General features: G+C 43.0%; 1 long non-coding RNA gene across 1 annotated transcript; it reads left to right on the top strand.

Moving 5' to 3' along the window:
- The first annotated feature begins 1,299 nt into the window (after nt 1-1,299).
- On the top strand, nt 1,300-4,281 carry LOC142490906 (uncharacterized). Its single transcript, XR_012800141.1, has 3 exons — nt 1,300-1,368; nt 1,734-1,757; nt 4,183-4,281. It is a non-coding gene; the product is annotated as an uncharacterized LOC142490906 (long non-coding RNA).
- The last annotated feature ends 17,722 nt before the right edge of the window (nt 4,282-22,003 follow it).

The following is a 22,003-nucleotide window of genomic DNA, read 5'->3' on the forward strand; positions in this document are numbered from 1 at the left end:
ACAGTGACAGGGACAGGCACGCGGATACGACAGGGACAGGGAGAGGGACAGGGCGAGTACAGGTAGAGGGATAGGAGATCAGAGGAGAAGACAGAGGAGACAAGTTGTGCCTCGTCCGCGTGTGTACAGGGAGAGGACCCTGTTAGATGGGATGAGTGAGGAGGAGATAGTAAGTCGCTATCGTTTGAGTTCAGCAGCAATCTTAATCTCTTTATGAAGAGATAAGGGGAGATTTAGATTTTGACAGCCAGAGGTCGTGCAGTCCCTGGGCTTGTTAAAATGCTGTGCTCATTACATTATCTTGCTTCCGCGTCATTCCAGACAACTATGGGCATAGTGGGCGGGGTCTCGCAATCTACATTCTCGCAGGCCTTTACCCAGTTTCTCTATGCACTCAATAGACGCACTAGGAATTATATTCATTTTCCTACAGAGGCGACAGAGTGGCTGGAAGTCAGGAATGGCTTTTATAACATAGCAGGGATACCATGTGTGCTGGGTGCAATCGATTGCACCCATGTTGCTTTGATTCCACCTAGTCAGAGTGAGCATGTTTACTGCAACCGTAAGCACTACCATTCACTGAATGTCCAGGTGGTATGTGATGCCACGATGAGGATAATGCATGTGGTACCCAAATTCCCTGGTTCCAGTCATGATTCCTCTATCCTGAGGAACTCTTCAGTCTTCCATGCTTTCGAAGAAGGACATGTTGGACATGGTTGGCTGCTGGGTGAGTACATATTTGGATGTTGTAACACCAAACACATTTTTGTTTAGGAATCATTTCATTGTAGAATCTTATTACTAATGTAAGCTTATGTGTGCTCCATTGATTATAGGTGACTCAGGATACGGAATTAGGCCGTGGCTCTTGACTCCGGTGCTAAACCCTCAAACTGAAGCAGAGGGGAGGTACAATGCAGCCCATATATCTACGCGATCTGTTATAGAGAGGACATTTGGCCTACTCAAGACCAGATTTAGGTGTCTGGACAGAACTGGTGGGGCTCTTCTATACAAGCCACAAAAAGTGTCTGATATTATCCTTGCCTGTTGCATTTTGCACAATGTGGCACTCACACATAATGTACAATCAGACATAGCTGAGCCTTTGGTAGAGGAGCATCCCACCCATGTAGCTGCTGAAAATGAACAAACAGCCAGTGGTGGCCAGACACGCCAGAATCTCATAAATTCGTTTTTTCTTGTAAGTAAAAACATATATGTTCCTAGTACTACTTTTATATATAAATTATGTTATATTAACACTAATTTTTATTTACATAACCTTCTGTTAGGACACAGATGAATATGGGTTGCACACCTTTCTCTTCTCTGCTGTGTGCACAAAGCCATGTGGCACCGGTATGTTATTGTTGCACAGGTTATATAATCCTTCTTCGATTGTAAATTAGTTTTGTGTATGTGAATACAACTGGTGTAACAAATGAGTAATTTTTTAGCATTGTGTTGTTGATTATGCAAACACAATACACATAGTATGGCCATAGTCATTCATTCTTGCAGTATGGTTACATACAATGTTATTGTTACAGTGTAACATGCACATCCATATGATGTGTAAACCAGGCTGCTTTTCATTTTTAATGTGATAAAATATACATGGTGTTTCACATTTAACACCAAATACACACTTTGCTGTGTTGCTTACGTTAGTGAAGATGTCATGTCAATGTTTGCAATTTATATATTGTTCCATTGTATTATAGGTATATCTCCTCTGACTGATCATGGTATGTATATTAACTGACATCTGTCATAAGATGTGCCTACCTCAATATACGTTTAATTATACGCTGTAAAAACCCAACATATTGGTAAACGTTAAATCTTACATACATGTAGTTTCTGTATCATGTACATGCGTTTAGCTACTATAGAGGTTTCATGAGCATTGTATTAGAAAATGATTAGTGCCATGACATCACATTTAATGTATGTTCCCTTAAATATTCCATTAATGTAATATAGAGGTGGGTGGAGAGAAGGGGATAAATGCTGATAGTTTTTTTTCTTACGGGAGCTGATTAATCACGGATGCAATTGAGTGATCATAACACTCCATGCATGAATGCCTGTAATCACACCAATGCTTTGTACATCTTATATGTTGCAATGTGTGTGCTTAGTAATGGTGTAAATTATTTGTAAATATTACGTTAACATTGTCACATGTGTATGTATAAGTCACACATGTGTGTTGATGTGACCTACATGTAACAAGTGTCAAACTGTTAACACAAACCCAATTGTGTCTCAAATGTATGTGTAATTTTGCATAATTAATTTCACACAATGACAATGTTGTTAATATAGTTGGAATGTCATTCACGTCACTTCATCATTATTATGATGATCATTTACAAGTATTCTGAACATATGAACGTCAAACACGTGCACAGTTGCATAGGCACACTTTTCAAGACAACTGTTTGTGTCTGTATCAATTTGTGTATGATGCATGTATAACACCGTCAAATGATAAAATCATGTTTATTATTGTAGCTTATATCATCATATTCACTTTACTATGTATGTGTTGAACGTTTAATAAACAAAGAAAAGTATAGTTAGTTTGGTACATGAAATATACACATAAACGTAATTGTTTACATGATGTTGACCTAATATTCATAACATCATGCATTGTAGTTGACCACTACATCTTGCAATAACATTATTTGCTACAGTACCAAAACATTTTAACAACATCCCCATGTTACAAGCGCATTTTTACATGAAATGGCTACTTGGTTGTAAGTCTCCTTTACATAGTTTCTACAGTCATACGTTCCATTAGACAATATACTACACAAATGTGTTTGCAGAGTGGGAATGGTTGTGATATATAAAACAGATCATGGCATATAATGTTAATACAAAATTAAGAACACACATTAAAATTTCTAAATGCACTGTTTAGCAACATCATTATGGTAATTAAGTGCTTATGCAATATAGGCATAATTGGATCACATTTTGTATTGTTTGTTAATACGCGCTGCAAACATAATAAAAATAGTTCCATATGTAGTATATTAGTCGGTCGGTCCTCCTCACAATCATCTCATATAACGTTAGACTCTTCTGAAATCATACATTGATCCCACTGAATCTTCCCCGACATCTCTGAAATACGCAAACACATGATGCTCAAAGATGGCACCCTAATATATGTGTAGCCGTGACAACGCGTTACACATCTCTATATGATTGTGTATATCCACGCGTTATTCACTTATATGTTAGAAGTACAAGGTTACAAGTAAACTTCATTATGTATCCTTTTGTTAATTGCGTTGCACGCATAACTATGTATATGATCTTTCAGTTGGCTGTATACATAATAATGTGCGCGCACATCTTACTTTGCGCACGCACTTCACGATTGAGTCGACAAAGTGTTAGCGCATGCGCTAAACAATGTGTACGTTGTGCATTCAATACATGTTGTAACTACCATTAACCATATAATATTTATTTCAAATCCACGGCGAAACTACATTCGTTCTAAACGCGTACTTCAATAATCTTTTTAAACAGACGTGTGTGGACGGAAACAACGGCCGATCACCCAAAGAGCGAATCCAATACGTGTGACGTCATGTTAAGGTAGCGTGAAGTGCACGCAAACACTCTTACCACAGAATTAACATTGGCCTAACGCACAGTGCACGGCCACAAACACAGACGCGCGCGCATGACACAGTGCAGTGACCGTAAATATAACAAACATACACAGCCAATAGGCTTTGACGCGTGCACGTCGGTTGGGGGCGGGGCTTACATCCGTAATCCTTTTTAAGGACGCCTTGGCACATTACAAGGGTCCCACGTCATATATGGCCGACCCGGTTTTTTTTCTGATGTTGCATGATAAAGAAACAGGTGTGTGTTATAGTTATGGTAACATGTTGCTATTATATGTTTTAAGAGATAGGAAAGTAGGTATATTTATTCCCTGACCAATGTGTACTAATCTTTCTGGTTCTAGTATATTGTAATAGGAAACAATGTGTTTGTGAACGCTACATGTTATGCAGTCTGCTATGTTACACTGTATCCACGCATTTAAAGTAAAAATGGTGGATAGAAAAAAGTTTAAACTTTTAACGGTGAGGCAACGCATAACGATTGTTATATTTACCATTCTTGTAGAAGTAACACTTCGTTTGGCTGCAACTGGTCGCTCCAGAAAGACAATGCATTTGCATCCATGGTTGAGTCAACCGCTGAATCCTGTAGGACACACATCTCCATGAGGTGCTCATAGGAATCGCCACTGCCTTCTTCAAACAATTGGTCCGGAGGTAGGTACATTTCTTGGTTTAGCCATTCGAATTCGTTTGGAGCACAAAGGCTTGGTAAAACATCATAGTAGTTATGTTCTTGTAGCATGTGTGTTTCAGGAATGGAGGGTGCAGATATTGCAGCAGGTATCGATTCACACGGAACAGTAGTAGCTGATCCATTGCTATTGGTATTAGGAATAAATATGCTATTTATCAGAAGATATGTGCCATGTTCCATGGTGATTTTAAATTGCGGTGCAATCTGCCAAAATCTATACCTTTCATGTAGGTTATCCAGCACACGTTCAAAACATTCATTTGTTGATAAAGTGAATCTTACCGAGGATTTAAAATTTCCAGCGCGGCCCGGGTCTTGGTAATAAGGATATTTTCTTCTGATCAAATCATAGATCTGGCCCACGTTGGCTTTGTTTTCTTCAGTTGATATGATAGCCTCCGCAATCATTACTTTATACGCTTTGTGTGGATGGCTGTTCATCATTATAACCTTAGCCATTGCAGCTTCTCAAATAATGTGAGTGGAGTTCTACATTTGGTCTTGTGAATGTGAAACTATTTAAATGTTATCTTTTTTGTGGATTTGTACTCAAGGTCAGCAGAAAAGTTACATGTTTCACTCCTTTTTGCAAACACCAATTCGATTGTGTAGAAATAATTGCCAGACATTTGTGGGTTCTGATTGCCATTTCACTGTGAAAGTCCAATTAATGTATTTTTATCTTCATTCTCAAAACAAGTCTCGGATTTTTATTAAAACAGAATGTGGGTGAGAAAATAAACAGTGTTGTCATTATGAAAATAGTGCTTACACAGACATATAATGAGATATACACACACACCTGCTAATGTTTTTGTCTCTCTTTTTTGCAACATTTCACTGTGTATCTTTCTGTCTGTTTAACTCCCTGTCTGACTCACAGAGTTTAACTATGTGTGTATATGTAGATATATATTTATATATATATATATACCCTATTTCCTCGATTCTAAGACGCCATCGATTCTAAGACGCTCCCTTGATTTAATAAAAAAAATTGAGGAAAAAAACCCCACTATATTAAATGTGCAGAATTTTTTTCGGGAGAGAGAGAGAGAGGGAGAGAGGGGGGGGGGAGAGAGAGAGAGGGAAGAGAGAAAGAGAGGGGGAAGAGAGAGAAAGAGGGGGGGAAGAGAGAGAGAGGGGGGAGAGGAGAGAGAGGGGGGGGAGAAGAGATAGAGAGAGGGGGGGAGAGAGAGGGAAGAGAGAGGGAAGAGAGAGAGAGTGGGGGGGAAGAGAGAGATAGGGGGGGGAAGAGAGAGAGAGAGGGAGAATTGGGGGGAAGAGAGAGGGAAGAGAGAGAGAGGGGGGAAGAGAGAGAGAGGGGGGGGGGAAGAGAGAGAGAGGGAAGAGAGAGAGGGGGGGAAGAGAGAGAGGGGAGGGGGGAGAGAGAGGGGGGAAGAAAGAGAGAGCGGGAAGATAGAGAGAGGGAGAGTTGGAGGGAAGAGAGAGGAAAGAGAGAGGGGGGGGGAAGAGAGAGAGAGAGGGGGGTGGGAGGGAGAGTTGGGGGAAGAGAGAGAGAGGGGGAAGAGAGAGAGAGGGGGAAGAGAGAGAGGGGGGAAGAGAGAGAGGGGGGGAGAGAGAGGGGGGGGAAGCGAGAGAGAGGGGGGGTGAAGAGAGAGAGGGGGGGAGAGAGAGGGACAGAGTGGGAAGAGAGAGAGAGGGGGAAGAGAGAGAGAGGGGGAAGAGAGAGAGGGGGGAAGAGAGAGAGGTGGGGAGAGAGAGAGGGGGGAAGCGAGAGAGAGGGGGGGTGAAGAGAGAGAGGGGGGGAGAGAGAGGGACAGAGTGGGACAGAGTGGGAAGAGAGAAAGAGAGACAGAGGGGGGAAGAGAGCGAGCGAGGGGGGAAGAGAGAGAGAGGGGGGGTGGGAGGGAGAGTTGGGGGGAAGAGAGAGAGAGAGTGGGAAGAGAGAGAGAGGGGGGAAGAGAGAGAGGATGGGGGAAGAGAGAGAGGGGGGAGAGAGAGAGGGGGGGAAGTGAGAGAGAGGGGGGGTGAAGAGAGAGAGGGGGTGAAGAGAGAGAGGGGGGTGAAGAGAGAGAGGGGGTGAAGAGAGAGGGACAGGGGGGGAAGAGAGAGAGAGAGGGGGGGAAGAGAGAGAGAGGGGGGAGAGAGATGGGGGGGGAAGAGAGAGAGAGGGGGGGAAGAGAGAGGGAGGGGGGAAGAGAGAGAGGGGGGGGAGAGAGGGAGAGGGGGGAAGAGAGAGGGGGAGAGAAGGGAGAGGAGAGAGAGAGAGGGGGGAGAGGAGAGAGGGGGGAGATAGAGAGGGGGGGAGAGGAGAGAGAGGGGGGGAGAGGAGAGAGAGGGGGGAGAGGAGAGAGAGGGGGGAGATGAGAGAGAGAGAGAGAGAGAGAGGAGAGAGAGAGGAGAGAGGGGGGGGAGAGAGGAGAGAGAGGGGGGGGAGAGAGGAGAGAGAGGGGGGAGAGGAGAGAGAGGGGGGGAGAGGAGAGAGAGGGGGGGAGAGAGGAGAGAGAGGGGGGGCAGAAAGGAGAGAGAGGGGGGGGGCAGAAAGGAGAGAGAGAGGGGGGCAGAAAGGAGAGAGAGGGGAAAGAGGGGAAATAGGAGAGAGAGGAGAGAGAGGGGGGAAAAGAGGAGAGGGGGAAAAAGAGGAGAGGGGGGAGAGAGGAGAGAGAGAATAGGGGAGAGAGGGGAGTGGGGGAATGGGGGAGAGAAGGGGGAGGGGAGAGAAAGGAGATTAGTGGGAGAGAGATTGGAGGGAAGGGGAGAGAATGAAAGGTCACACACACACACACACACACACAGAGAGACACACACACACACACAGAGACACACACATACACTGAAAGAGAAAAACACAGAGAGACAGAGACAGACACGGGTGGGGGTGGCTTGTGGTGCCGGCAGCACAGCTGTGAGTAGCAGAGGCAGACAGAGGGAACGTGGGGCATGCAGCAGCCACACACTGCTGAATGAATCTCTCCTGTGTGGGGACGGCACTTCCAACGAGCAGAGCGGGGGAGGAGGGGGGCTTGTGGTGCATGCAGCCGAACATACATTGCTCCTTTGGGGACCAGCACTTGGAGGAGGGGGGGGCTTGTGAGTAGCAGAGGCAGACAGAGGGCTTTTGGGGTATGCAGCCACACACTGCTGAATCAATCTCTCCTGTGTGGGGGCGGTAATTCCAGCAAGGGGGGGAGCGCGGGGCATGCAGCCGAACATACACTGTTCCTTTGGGGACCGGCACTTGGAGGGAGGATGGGGGGTTTGGTGGCAGAGTCGCGGGGCATGCAACGGGACACACTGCTCCTCTGTGTGGGGGGGCGGGGGGGGCAGAAACGCAGGGCAAACGCTGAAAGCTGCTGTGGCTTCTGCAGCGCCCCCTGGCTGTTTTTTGTGTGTGTTTTTTGAGTACATCGATTCTAGGACGCAGTCCCTATTTCAGACACGTGAAAAAGGGAAAAAAAGTGCGTCTTAGAATCGAGGAAATACGGTGTATATATATATATATATATATATATGTCTCTCATAAACACAGATACATATGTATATTGTACTATATATATATATATGTCTCTAAACCCAATCTTGAAAGATGTGTGTGTATATTACTGTATTTAAGGGCTTATATGTCAACAGGGGTTTTTATATTGCTCAGACTTATTTAAAGGTTTAAATATTACAGGGTTAGTATGTTTGAGGGCCTATTACAGTCAGCTGTGTCCAATTTAGAGTTACCATCAAACAAGGCCTTTTGTTTGTTTAGAAGGCCTGTAGTGTTATAACCTATAATATATATTTTTAATCCAGTTGTACACTGAACATATTGATGGCAGTAAGTAGGCCTTGTATGAAACCTATTTAAATGGTGATCAAGATGAGTGAATTATGTGATTAATAATAATTTAAGGCCCATAGTGTTACTGCTGCGGCACAGTTTATTCGAGCATTTGCCCGTTCTGTGCCGCAGCAGTAGCCTGGCGCGCGCCCGAGTGTGACGGGCGCGCGCCGAAGCAGCGGAAGAGCGCCCTCCGATCGGGGCGCTCTCCCTACCGCTGCCGGGTCCGCCGGGTCCCCCGGAACCCCCTGCCGCTGTCCCGCGATCGCGGGACACCAGGGCTCCCTCGGGGAGCCCCTGGACACGCGTGCAGGGGGCGCACGCTCCCGATGACGCGTGACCGCGCGTCTATGACGCGCGGCACGCCGAGGGGCGGCCACTAGCAAGCCGGGAGATTTCCCGGCTTGCGGTACCGACCACACTTCAATAAAGTGTGTCGGTAGTGTATAGGCTCAGATTATGTATATTTCACTAACATTAGGCCTGTATTATTATAATACTGTGTTTTCAAAAGGAATCATCTATGTTGTGAGAAAAGAAAAATACACCACTTTATATAGTTAAACTATATATATATATATATATAAATATATATATATATATATCACAATGTGTGTGTACATAAATCCATACATACTACATATATATTACTAAACATTCACAGATATGTTCTTGAAACCAGTACTCATACATGATGAAACGACAACATTAAGAAGGTTCAAGGAAGGTGAAGGTAAGTCATATTTTACACTTAATCCTGCTCTAAAAGGACAATTAAGATGTTAGTAGTTAAATAGATGTTTGATTTAAGTTGCATGTGAATAATATTAACATGCAATGACTACCTAAAATACCTATCAAACACACCCAAATACAATGTTGAGCAGCTAAGTGAATGTCAGCTTATCTAAACATAGCAACTGGGTAATGTTGGACCATTACTGAACAGATGATTAATACATAAATATTAATTACATTATGCATTCATTCGGACTGTGAACATTTGCAAACCTTCACGTGTACAAGGACATACTTGAATATTTGGAAACAACAGGTCTTCATCATACATACAATATTCATTAGATAATCTCAAGTCAACAAAACAAGGCCAAATACAGATTTTCTTAATTATAACATTTATTCTTTTTTTTCCTTTTGAGACCGAGTCACAGGCCTGCTTGTTGTCTCTTGGATTTTTCTTTTCCGTTTGGCTACAACTTTAAGCAAAACCGAGCCAGTTTGACTGCCCTGTGGCACTTCACAGGCAGGGCTTGTGGCCTGTGACAGTTCACGGGCAGGGCTTGTGGCCCTTGACACTTCACGGGCAGGACTTGTGGCCTGTGACAGTTCACGGGCAGGGCTTGTGGCCTGTGACACTTCACGGGCAGGGCTTGTGGCCTGTGACAGTTAACGGGCAGGGCTTGTGGCCTGTGACAGTTCACGGGCAGGGCTTGTGGCGTGTGATAGTTCACGGGCAGGGCTTGTGGCCTGTGACACTTGTGAACAAGTTGGTACACACTGCACAACTGATGCTTGCTCCGTTTCATGTTTGGGTTTTTTTGTTTGTGTCCAAAAACTGGTCAGTAGTAACTGCTTGTGCATTTTTCTTTTTGGTGCCTCCTTTGTAGGTGTCAGCTCCAGATTTTCTACAGATGGCAGCGGTAGGATGTTGACAGGAACATGCACAGAACTTTCAGCTACTTTACCGGTAACATCCCGACCTGGGGAATGAAGATCAGATGCATGGAGTGAAAAAGTAGCATCATGTAAAGATCCATCCTCTGATGGTGTAAAGCTGAATTGATGTGCTGCTGTAGTGATTCTCAAGTGATTAGCTTGGGTTAGCTGAACAACTACTGCTTCTAATGTCGTGTTTATTTTTTGCATTTGTTTAGGCACTTGAATGAAGACTCTGTGGAGATGTGACAATTGTGATATCGTTTCTTCCTGCAGTGATATCATCCTTTCGTGCACTGACATCAGATCTGAATGGCGATGATTTTCTGCTTCAACAATTTTTTCTTCAGAAGCTACTATTGCAGCGTATGTGTTACTTGCTGGAGTAATTGCCTGTGTAACTCTTTGAATGGGAACCTCTTGATTGTCACTTGATTGCATTTCTGTGTCTTTGGCGGCATCATCATCATCATCATCATCATCATCATCATCATCATCATCATCATCATCATCATCATCATCATCATCATCATCATCATCATCATCATCATCATCATCATCATCATCATCATCATCATCATCATCATCATCATCATCATCATCATCATCATCATCATCATCATCATCATCATCATCATCATCATCATCATCATCATCATCATCATCATCATCATCATCATCATCATCATCATCATCATCATCATCATCATCATCATCATCATCATCATCATCATCTGCTAAAAATAAATGTACACATAATGAAATGGCATGCTAATGTCAGCTGTTTTACTATGTAATTATACACTGTGATAACTAACACCTAACATGTTTCCATACGTTTTATAACGTCACATTAAAATGTACCTTGACTTACGAATTCTGTTTGGACTCAGTGTAAAATAAGAATGAATGAAAATTATTTCAAAACTCACTACTCCTACATGATACTTAACATCACAAACACAATACATGTTCTCTTAAAAAACTTCATTTTCACTGACAGTAAGTAATCCTATTTAAATAACATGTTTAAAATAAATAATAAACATGACAACATAACATATAGAAGTGAACATATTATATTTCCTGCACCTCATACACTCCCCTTCCAGGTGCGATGAGCTGCATGACCCAGGTGAAGACACTTGTTCCGTCTCAGGTGACACATGTCCTCCAGGAGCAACTAAAGAGAACAATAACATCAGTTGTTAATTGACATGTGTAAATTGTGAACATAGAGTTAGTGTATGTGTATTATTTATTGCTAACTAAAACCATCAGTTCCTGAACTGAAAATGTGTGTGGCAAAATGAACATAAATAGTTGTAATAACAATGTACATGCCAGTGTACTTAGGACTTTTGAGTTCAGTAACATACAACATACTATGTTTATGCAGTAATGCGTTAGGATATTATTATTAATATTGGACATACACTGCATATGTTGTGTAGTCATATCACAATAATAATGTACATAACTATCATGAGATGAACTTTCACAATGCTTATCATTAAGTAGCTCATATTGGAAAAATAATAGTTTTTGTTACAGGATATATGTGGTACATTAATAGAAGCTGTTGCAGGCCTGAATGTGGCTGCCAGTCAACAACACAACACATGCAGTGTGTCGCTCACAGATGCTAGGTGTGTGATAATGTGGTGTTGATATCAGTTGAACTATAGATCTGATTGAGCGAATGTGTGACGTACGGTTTGATACCTAATGGTTTGTTGGGTGAATTAGTACATAGAGTTAACCTTTCAAATGACTGTGATTACCTTCTGTTTTACTAGTCAGGTTGTAAGAACGGTAGTCCCTCCCCCAAAAACACAAATCACCCAGACCTTTCAATTACTTCAAGCAGGTGAAAATGCTGTCAACAAAGTTGAACGTAACATGACCCTGTTATTTGGCTGTGTGCTGAACCCCACCCCCTGTGTTGACGTGTATGCTGTGATGACATATTAATTGCAGCTGCTTTAACAATGGTAGATGAGCAAAATAGTAGTCTGAAGTGTGCAAGCTATGAACACAATGAGATAACATATGCTACGTGTGCCTCATTATGCTCTCTGTATATGACATGAAGCAAAAAAGGACCTTTTTAAAAACAAACACACATTTGTTAGTGCAAGTGATGTTTGTTGGCCGTTGCATGCAATATATTCGATGCATGATTTGAAGAGGCAGTAATGTCGTGTTTGTAGGAGTTAAATACATAAAATACACATTAATATTATATATATGTATGTTCTACACCAGTACATAGTAATATTTTCTCATTAGCATGTCTTACACATGTGTGCTACCCTGTTGTTCCCCATCCTCGGCCACCATAAATTGCTTCCACTGCAGCAAAGGATTGTGGGAAATGACATGCAAATGAGCACGCAATGCCACGTGGTATATTATTTAATGCTTTTAGTAGGACTACAAAATATAAATATATTTTGATAGATATATATATATAGAGACAGAGACATATATACATATATAGATGTAGGTATGCTTATATTGGGAAGAAAGTATAAATAGCAGCGGAAATGTGTAAAATAACTGTAACCAACGACACGCCTAGTACAGTAACATTTCTCACCTGGTGGAAATTCTGAGGAATAAATTCCGATGTCCCTGTCACCGGGCAAACCCTCCACGACGACGGGAAGTAATTTTTCACGAAGCTGCTCCTCCAATGGAGTTAAGATGAGACGTTGTGCTAGCGGCCCACCTCCAGTAACAGAAGCATGCAAGCGTTGGTCTTGTATTTTCTTTTTTAATTTAGCCCTAATATCGTCAAATCTCTTGCGACAATTATTCTTGTCCCTGACACGATTCCCACACGCATTCACACCAAATATTATTTTCTCCCACATTTCTTTTTTGCTTGATGAACTTGTCCGCACTTGAAATACATACAAAATATATGACGTTAATTCATAATAATACAACCACCAGTTTCCTACACTGCTAGCTGTTCCAAGAGATACCAAACATGCTGGTTTAGGTGTAATATGTGAAGCACATGAGCATTCACTTCTAAACCTAGACATGTAAGGAATCTTGCATTAATATTGTATGCAGTTAGCGCAAATTGAACGCCTGAGTGTTCTTGTCGTTGTAACGCATGATAAAAAGATGTGTTTCCACAATAATTAACATTGATAGATATTATGGACCCATATTTGCATATTAACACAACTCACATGACCTAGGATCACAAGTATTTGAAGAATGAATGCAATGGTACACTTACCTACTAAATGGCCATACAGACTGTCATAGTGCTCCAGAATCCCAGTGACAAGAGCTATATTTTCCTGGTCATTGAATCGAGGATTACGTGGCTGCTCCACACGTTTCTTCCATCCAGTTTTAGGCTCAGAGTTTGCCTGCTGCTGACTGGACTCTCCTTCTTCCAATGGCAGAGACTCCAAAAGCGGCCCCCCAGCAAGCACCCCACCACCAGACACACTTCCAGCACCAGCAACAGAGCCACCAGCAGCACTCGTACTCCCAGCAACAGCACTCGCACTCCCAGCAACAGCACTCGCACTCCCAGCAACAGCACTCGCACTCCCAGCAACATCACTCCCCTGAACAGTACGTTCACTCCGACGTGTACTCGCACGACTAGCACTACCACTCACACCAGCATCACTCTTCCCACGCTTTGCGGGCATACCTCTAGCACTCACAAAAAAAAAAAAAAAAATGTACAGCCAATCACACGAAACACTTCCACATACAAAACAAGACAAAGATGTAAACAAAACAACAAAGGACAAATCACTCACAATACACAACAAGTCTCTCAGTCAATATGCAAATATTAAATCGCCCAGCTCTGTGCGTCTCTCTCTCTCTCACTCCCAACAACACAGAGAATGATTAACAGTACACGTTGCCTTTAAATATGGCGCGCTATCCAAAACACGCTTGCTTCGCCTGATTCAGCTAGAAGTTTGATTGGCGAACCTAACAGCAGTCCGCCATGCACGCCGATACACCTGTGTGTGATCGGCAAATCATCGTGAGAGTGGGCGGAATCGTTTTCGCCTTGATTCGGAAGACATTCGGAACTTACTGCATACGGAGAGGGAAAATCGCCAACAACATAGCTAATCGGTAACCTTGCCGATTTCACATTTTCGGCGCTTACTGCATGAGGCCCTATATGTCCTATATATGAACATATAGGGCCTTATTCAGAGAACATTCATAAAAAAATTCGCCAGGGAATTTAAAATGAATGTTTTTTGGGCGTTGCTATCACGGTATTCAGAAAGGCTCGAATACCTGTGATAGCAGAATGCCCAAACCTGGCGAGTTGCTGCCAGCGAGAGCCTCGAGCCTCTGAAAAGGCAAAAACCAGCGATTCATTTCTGCTGCAGAGAGAGCAGCTCTGAGAGAGCCGCCTCTCCCAGCGGAAATGTCGCCCGAAATGTATTTATTTAAATATACATTCCTTTAATAGTGTAGAGGTGCAGGGGGTCTCCGGAGCTGAACCACGTTGGTTTTATGTCCGGGGACCCCCTGCTTCCCGAGATACAGGCCTCTTTATGGGGTGCCGGTATCTCCTATGCAAGGAAATGTCCCGGTCACGTGACTCGGGACATTTCAATGCAGAGGGATACCGGCATCCCATAAAGAGGCCTGTATCTCGGGAAGCAGGGGGTCCCCGGACATAAAACCAACGTGGTTCAGCTCCGGAGACCCCCTGCACCTCTACACTATTAAAGAAATGGATATTTAAATTAATATGTAAAAACACATCAATACACGACCCCCCCCTGCCCAAATCTATACAGTACAGTAATGGGCAAATTAACTATTATCCAGATATGGATAATATATTATTTGCCCATTATTAAACACTGCAGTCGCATACATAAATAAAATAAATAAATACAGTTATACTTACCAGAACAGCATGTCCCTCTGTCCTCCGTTGCCAGAAAGCATATATTGAAAAAAAAAATACATTCTAATGGTCCCTAACCCCTTAATCACCTACCCACCTTGACCTGTGAGGCCTAAGCACCCACCCCAGAATGACTATACCCATCCTATACCCATTGAGTAGTATAGTGGTACATCATACCCATATAATAATAATATGGGCATGATAAGCCTCTATAGCACTCAATGAGCACCCTAATAAAAATACAGTAATACACAAGACACACAGTAATAAAACCTAACTATACTCCCAAAAAACACACTTCACTAAATAAAATCAGTAGCCAGCTAATCCAATCAATAGAAGCAATTACAACATCAACAATGAATTAATTAAACCATTACCCAATCAAACCAATTAATCCCTAAAGCAACTCAAAATGAATAGTAACACTAACCAATGTAAACAATGAATTAATCCTACATTAATTAATGTAACCATTAAAAGACAAATAAATACATTAAAACTATCTCTGAAGTATCCATAAAACACATTAGCTAACATAATATAACTTTAAGTACAAGCGAACACCAATCGCAAACCTTTTAATACATTAACCATAAACAAACAATCACATCCACATCATTAAATGCAATAACAAGCGAGAAATGCCCCCCAAATATTGGCATAATAATGTATTAATCTGTACCCGAAAGAGGTACAGATTAATATATTATCAGTCAATGTGCCTCCCCCAAAAAATCAAAAAACACACCCAAAAAATAGACCTGTAAAAAGAGACATTTACAAACATAGAATAACTTACTTACCATTAGAAACGGTGGCCCTCCGACTCCCGGGGTAACAGGAAGCTCACGTACCTTGAAGGCCTCCAACAGCATCTGATGCCGTCATCCATCAGGATCCGGCTCAGGTACCCCAAACTTCTTTTTTCTTTCTTTACTCACCGTCTTCTATCTTCATCTGTAACCATTTCTTGTTGTTCTTTATCTTCTTTCTTCATCTGTCAATCCATAAAACCCCATGTTAAATACCAGCCGATGCTGTCTCGTCGGCTTCTTGGGCTCAAATGAGGCGTCACGGCCTTAAATATGGCTTGTGACGTCACATTTACCCTCACAATGGTTAACAGCCACCTGATTGGCTGTTAAAACCATGTGCAGACTTAAAAAAATTTTTTTTGCTGTGACGTCACTTAAAGGAAATGATGCCAGCCAATCAGAATGGCTGTGCTTCATTTACCTTTAACATGACGTCAGTAAATCCAAGATGGCCACTGTGTCACAAGGTATTTCAGCCAATCAGCGTGTAGAATTGGTTCCCACGATCTGATTAGCTGAAATACCTTGTGACACAGCGGCCATCTTGGATTTACTGACGTCATGTTAAAGGTAAATGAAGTACAGCCATTCTGATTGGCTGGCATCATTTCCTTTAAGTGACGTCACAGCAAAAAAAAATTAATCTGCACATGGTTTTAACAGCCAATCAGGTGGCTGTTAACCATTGTGAGGGTAAATGTGACATCACAACCCATATTTAAGGCTGTGACGCCTCATTTGAGCCCAAGAAGCCGACGAGACAGCATCGGCTGGGATTTAACATGGGGTTTTATGGATTGACAGATGAAGAAAGAAGATAAAGAACAACAAGAAATGGTTACAGATGAAGATAGAAGACGGTGAGTAAAGAAAGAAAAAAGAAGTTTGGGGTACCTGAGCCGGATCCTGATGGATGATGGCATCGGATGCTGTTGGAGGCCCTCAAGGTACGTTAGCTTCCTGTTACCCCGGGAGTCGGAGGGCCACCGCTTCTAATGGTAAGTAAGATATTCTATGTTTGTAAATGTCTCTTTTTACAGGTCTATTTTTTGGGTGTGTTTTTTGATTTTTTTGGGGGAGGCACATTGACTGATAATATATTAATCTGTACCTCTTTCGGGTACAGATTAATACATTATTATGCCAATATTTGGGGGGCATTTCTTGCTTGTTATTGCATTTAATGATGTGGATGTGATTGTTTGTTTATGGTTAATGTATTAAAAGGTTTGCGATTGGTGTTCGCTTGTACTTAAAGTTATACAGCTAAACCCCATTATAACGCGCCTCGTTATACCGCGATTCGGTTATAACGCGGTTTTCCCGTGGCTCCCGTTAAAAAAAAAAAAAAAAAAAAAATTTAATTTTTTTAAAAATTTTTTTTTTTTGCACACTGCACACACTGCACACACTCACTGCACACACACTGCTCATTGCTCACAATGCCACACTGCACACACACTGCACACTGCTCATTGCTCACACTGCACACACACTGCTCATTGCTCACACTGCACACACTGACACACTGCACACACACTGCTCATTGCTCACACTGCACACACTGACACACTGCACACACACTGCTCATTGCTCACACGGCACACACTGACACACTGCACACACTGACACACTGCACACACACTGCACACTGCACACACACTGCTCATTGCTCACACTGCACACACTGACACACTGCACACACACTGCACACTGCACACACACTGCTCATTGCTCACACTGCACACACTGACACACTGCACACACACTGCACACTGCACACACACTGCTCATTGCTCACACGGCACACACTGACACACTGCACACACACTGCACACACTGACACACTGCACACACACTGCACACTGCACACACACTGCTCATTGCTCACACTGCACACACTGACACACTGCACACACACTGCACACTGCACACTGCACACACACTGCTCATTGCTCACACTGCACACACTGACACACTGCACACACACTGCACACTGCACACACACTGCTCATTGCTCACACTGCACACACACTGCTCATTGCTCACACTGCATACACTGACACACTGCACACACACTGCACACTGCACACACACTGCTCATTGCTCACACTGCACACACTGACACACTGCACACACACTGCACACTGCACACACACTTCTCATTACTCACACTGCACACACTGACACACTGCACACACTGCTCATTGCTCACACTGCACACACTGACACACTGCACACACACTGCACACACTTACACACACTCACAGACACTCACAGACACTCACAGACACTCACAGACACTCACACACACTCACACACACTCACACACACTCACAGACACTTACACACACTTACACACACACTCAGACACTTACACACACTTACACACACTTAGACACTCACAGACACTCACAGACACACACACTTACACACACTCACAGACACTTACACACACTCACACCCACATACACACACTTTCTCTCCCATATATACATACACACACACACTCTCTCACTCTACACAGACGGGGGGTGGGGTCAGAGCAGAGGAAAGGCCGCGACCAGCACCACCACCTGCTCCCCCCCCTCCTCCCGCGCAGGCAGCGGGAGCGCCAGGGACAGCGGTGGGGAGAAGAAACCCCCCGCTACCACCTCCATGCAGGCAGCGGGAGCACCGGGCACGTGGAGGGATCAGAGGTAAGCGGGGACCGGAGGGACATCCCCGCTCCCATCTCCTTCCCCGCGGGCCCTTCTGCGGTGACAGGGGGAAGCGGGGAGCGGAGGGACATGCCCGCTCCCATCTCCTGCCCCGCGGCCTGTCACGCGGTGACAGGGGGAAGCGGGGACCGGAGGGACATCCCCGCTCCCATCTCCTGCCCCGCGGCCTGTCCCGCGGTGACAGGGGGAAGCGGGGAGCGGAGGGACATGCCCGCTCCCATCTCCTGTCCCGCGGGATGAATCTGCATTAAAGCGGCAACCATTTTTTTTTTTCGCGACCCCGTTAGTAACGCGGTGGTCTCGGGGTGGACCCCGAGACCCGCGTTATAACGGGGTTTAGCTGTATTATGTTAGCTAATGTGTTTTATGGATACTTCAGAGATAGTTTTAATGTATTTATTTGTCTTTTAATGGTTACATTAATTAATGTAGGATTAATTCATTGTTTACATTGGTTAGTGTTACTATTCATTTTGAGTTGCTTTAGGGATTAATTGGTTTAGTTGGGTAATGGTTTAATTAATTCATTGTTGATTTTGTAATTGCTTCTGTTGATTGGATTAGCTGTCTACTGATTTTATTTAGTGAAGTGTGTTTTTTGGGAGTATAGTTAGGTTTTATTACTGTGTGTCTTGTGTATTACTGTATTTTTATTAGGGTGCCCATTGAGTGCTATAGAGGCTTATCATGTCCATATTATTATTATATGGGTATGATGTACCACTATACTACTCAATGGGTATAGGCTGGATATAGTCAGTCTGGGGTGGGTGCTTAGGCCTCACGGGTGAGTGAAGGGGGTATTAGCCCTAAGGATGGGTGTTTAGGCATTTCGGGGGGGGTAGCGGTTGGGTTAACTCCTTTATTACCTTAGCGGTATTAACCGCTAAGATAATGAAGGGGTTAACTCCCCCCGCAATCCCCCCGCAATGCCTAAACAGCCACTAAGGGCCAAATTCCCCCTTCACCCACCCCCGATAGCCACAGTATTGCATTGTACTGTATGTTTATTACTGTAAGCCTGGCATGGGTGTTTAACCCCTTCATTGCCTTAGCGGTTAGCCGCTAAGGTAATGAAGTTGCTGTACATTCATGTTTCCTGCCTCGGATGCATGCCAGGGGGGGGAGTCTGGAGCTGTTATTAATGGCTATCAGCTCCGGAGACCCCCGGCATCAATCCGAGGCAGGAAAGGGGCCTGATTTCTTCTTAGTCCCGACCCATCGCAGCTCATCGAGGCCATCTCCCCACCAATTGTCCAACAATTTTGTGGGGAATTGGATTTGGGGAGAAAATCGTTTTTTAGGGCTGCGATGGGCCGCGACACCCGACTCGTGGGTCTCTGAATAGCGGGAGTTTATCAACCCTCCGAAAATGGTCGATAAGGGCCTGATCGCTGCTCAGTCAGCGAATTTCGGACAGAGATAAAATTTTGCGTCGATACAGGCCGTTATCGAGCACTTATCGAGGCTATCTGAATACCAGTAGCCATTTTGGTCGATAAGTGCTCGATAAGGGCCTTATCGAGGCTTTCTGAATAAGGCCCATAATGTCATGCCAAAATCCACCTATATATACTCTTTCCAAGCTATATCATTTAGGTTAAACATATAACCAATACAGCGCAGTGGATACTCATTACAATTCAGTATAAGCATTTACTGCGACACTGTCTCCTTTTCAAAGGTAAGCATCGGCGGATACTAAGTATGAGGAAACCGCTGCAAATACAAGCCTGCTCGTTGTCAGGTTGTGTGGATGTCGCCACTTCGAGGAAACTTTCTGATCATTCTTTTTGATCAACACTGTTATTATCATACCATTATCCTCCAGAGCACCTGTTATTCATTTATTGTTCAATATGGTGATTGCGGTTTTATTCACATTTTTTGTGCAAAATAGAAGAAAGTAAGGTTTAGAAGATTCTGTCTTGTATAACGTGCAACACTGATCATGTCATCTACATGCTTATTTGTGGCTGTGATAAGCGCTATGTGGGTCTGACTACAAGGCCATTTAAACAGAGAGTGTTAGAACACATGAGGTTAATAACCAAAAAAGATCAACTACACCCAGTGTCAAAACACTTTAATACTTGCCAACAAGGGAGTCTGAGCAATTTTAAATGTGTGGTATTGAAACATGTGAGACAACACTTTCGAGGAGGGGATAGGACAAATGTTCTTTATAAACGAGAGGCCTATTGGATATTTTCACTTGATACCCTCATACCCAACGGTTTAAATCCCAAATGGGATTTTAAATGTTATTTATAATAATAGGTCGGATTCCATCCATATAATGCATTAATCATTGAGATGTAGTGCATTGTTATTATTTCTTGTCCTTCCATGTAAAATTATAAATCAAAACCCTATGAAATTATCCAATACCTCAGTAATACATTTTGTCCTTTCCCTCCCCACATAATTTTCTCCTTTCCCTCCCCCTTCCCCCATTCCTTCTTTTTCCTTTTTTTCCTTCTTTTCCTTTTTCCCCCTTCTCCCCTCCCTCCCCCCTTTTTCCCCCTCCCTCTATTTTTCTTCTTCTTCTTCTTCTTCTTCTTCTTCTTCTTCCTTTACTCCTTTTTCCCTTCCCCCCCTGTCCTCCTTCCCCTCCCCACCCCTTTCCTATGTGGAATTAGTCATGAGACATGTTTACATTTTTGATTCAGGAGAAAACAAAATAATATGATGTATAAATTGAACAAATATGTTCTCTATACTTATGTTTACACTTACATGTTTCATACTGTATGTACTATATGACACTGTAGGTTCTCATGTGTGATACAGTGCACTAACAAATATATATATTCTATATTTTTCTTGCTAAGATATAATATATCATAGAGGTGAGTGTTCATTTGATTCTGTTATAAATCCAATATACTAAGATCTGACTTAATATTCTTAACATAAGAACAAGTTTCAGTTGATGATAATATTTAATCACTAATTGTAAGACACAGTTAGAACATCATTGCAAAATATATGTATATATAGTTGACATTACATGTTATGTCTGCTTACTTTGTTACATAGGTGAGGATTCTGCAGGAAGCAGTGTGTCAGTGCACAGCCTTGTAATGATCAGGATGACAGCTTTGAAGTAAAAAGTTTTTCTTTATTTGGACACCATGGTGCAGACAGAAATGGAGGGTAGCTCTTACGCGTTTCACGCCTGTGTGGCGCTTCACGGGCGTGAAACGCGTAAGAGCTACCCTCCATTTCTGTCTGCACCATGGTGTCCAAATAAAGAAAAACTTTTTACTTCAAAGCTGTCATCCTGATCATTACAAGGCTGTGCACCGACACACTGCTTCCTGCAGAATCCTCACCTACTTACTGCCATTTCGGATGCACACCTCAAGACAAGAAGAACGCAGGCTCTTTCATGTGAGTTTTACCCTTTATTTATACTGGAAGGTATATATTAGGTGGTTGCAAGCATATGTGACATTGTCCCTATTAGGTGTGATGTGGTGGAGCTAATCATTCTCCATTCACAGCACCCCTAGGACTTTAATACATATGTCCAACACATTACGCTCACCTATATACCATTACTCACTCAAGTGTTATATGCCTGCTTCACTCTATCTTCAATCAAGAAATCCTATAAGGATGTTATGAAAACTGTTTCCTCTATGGTCATTAGAGCACTATTGATGAACTTTGTTACTTTGTTACA

Source organism: Ascaphus truei, chromosome 3 (genome assembly GCF_040206685.1).
Source record: "Ascaphus truei isolate aAscTru1 chromosome 3, aAscTru1.hap1, whole genome shotgun sequence".
Taxonomy (NCBI): Eukaryota; Metazoa; Chordata; class Amphibia; order Anura; family Ascaphidae; genus Ascaphus; species Ascaphus truei.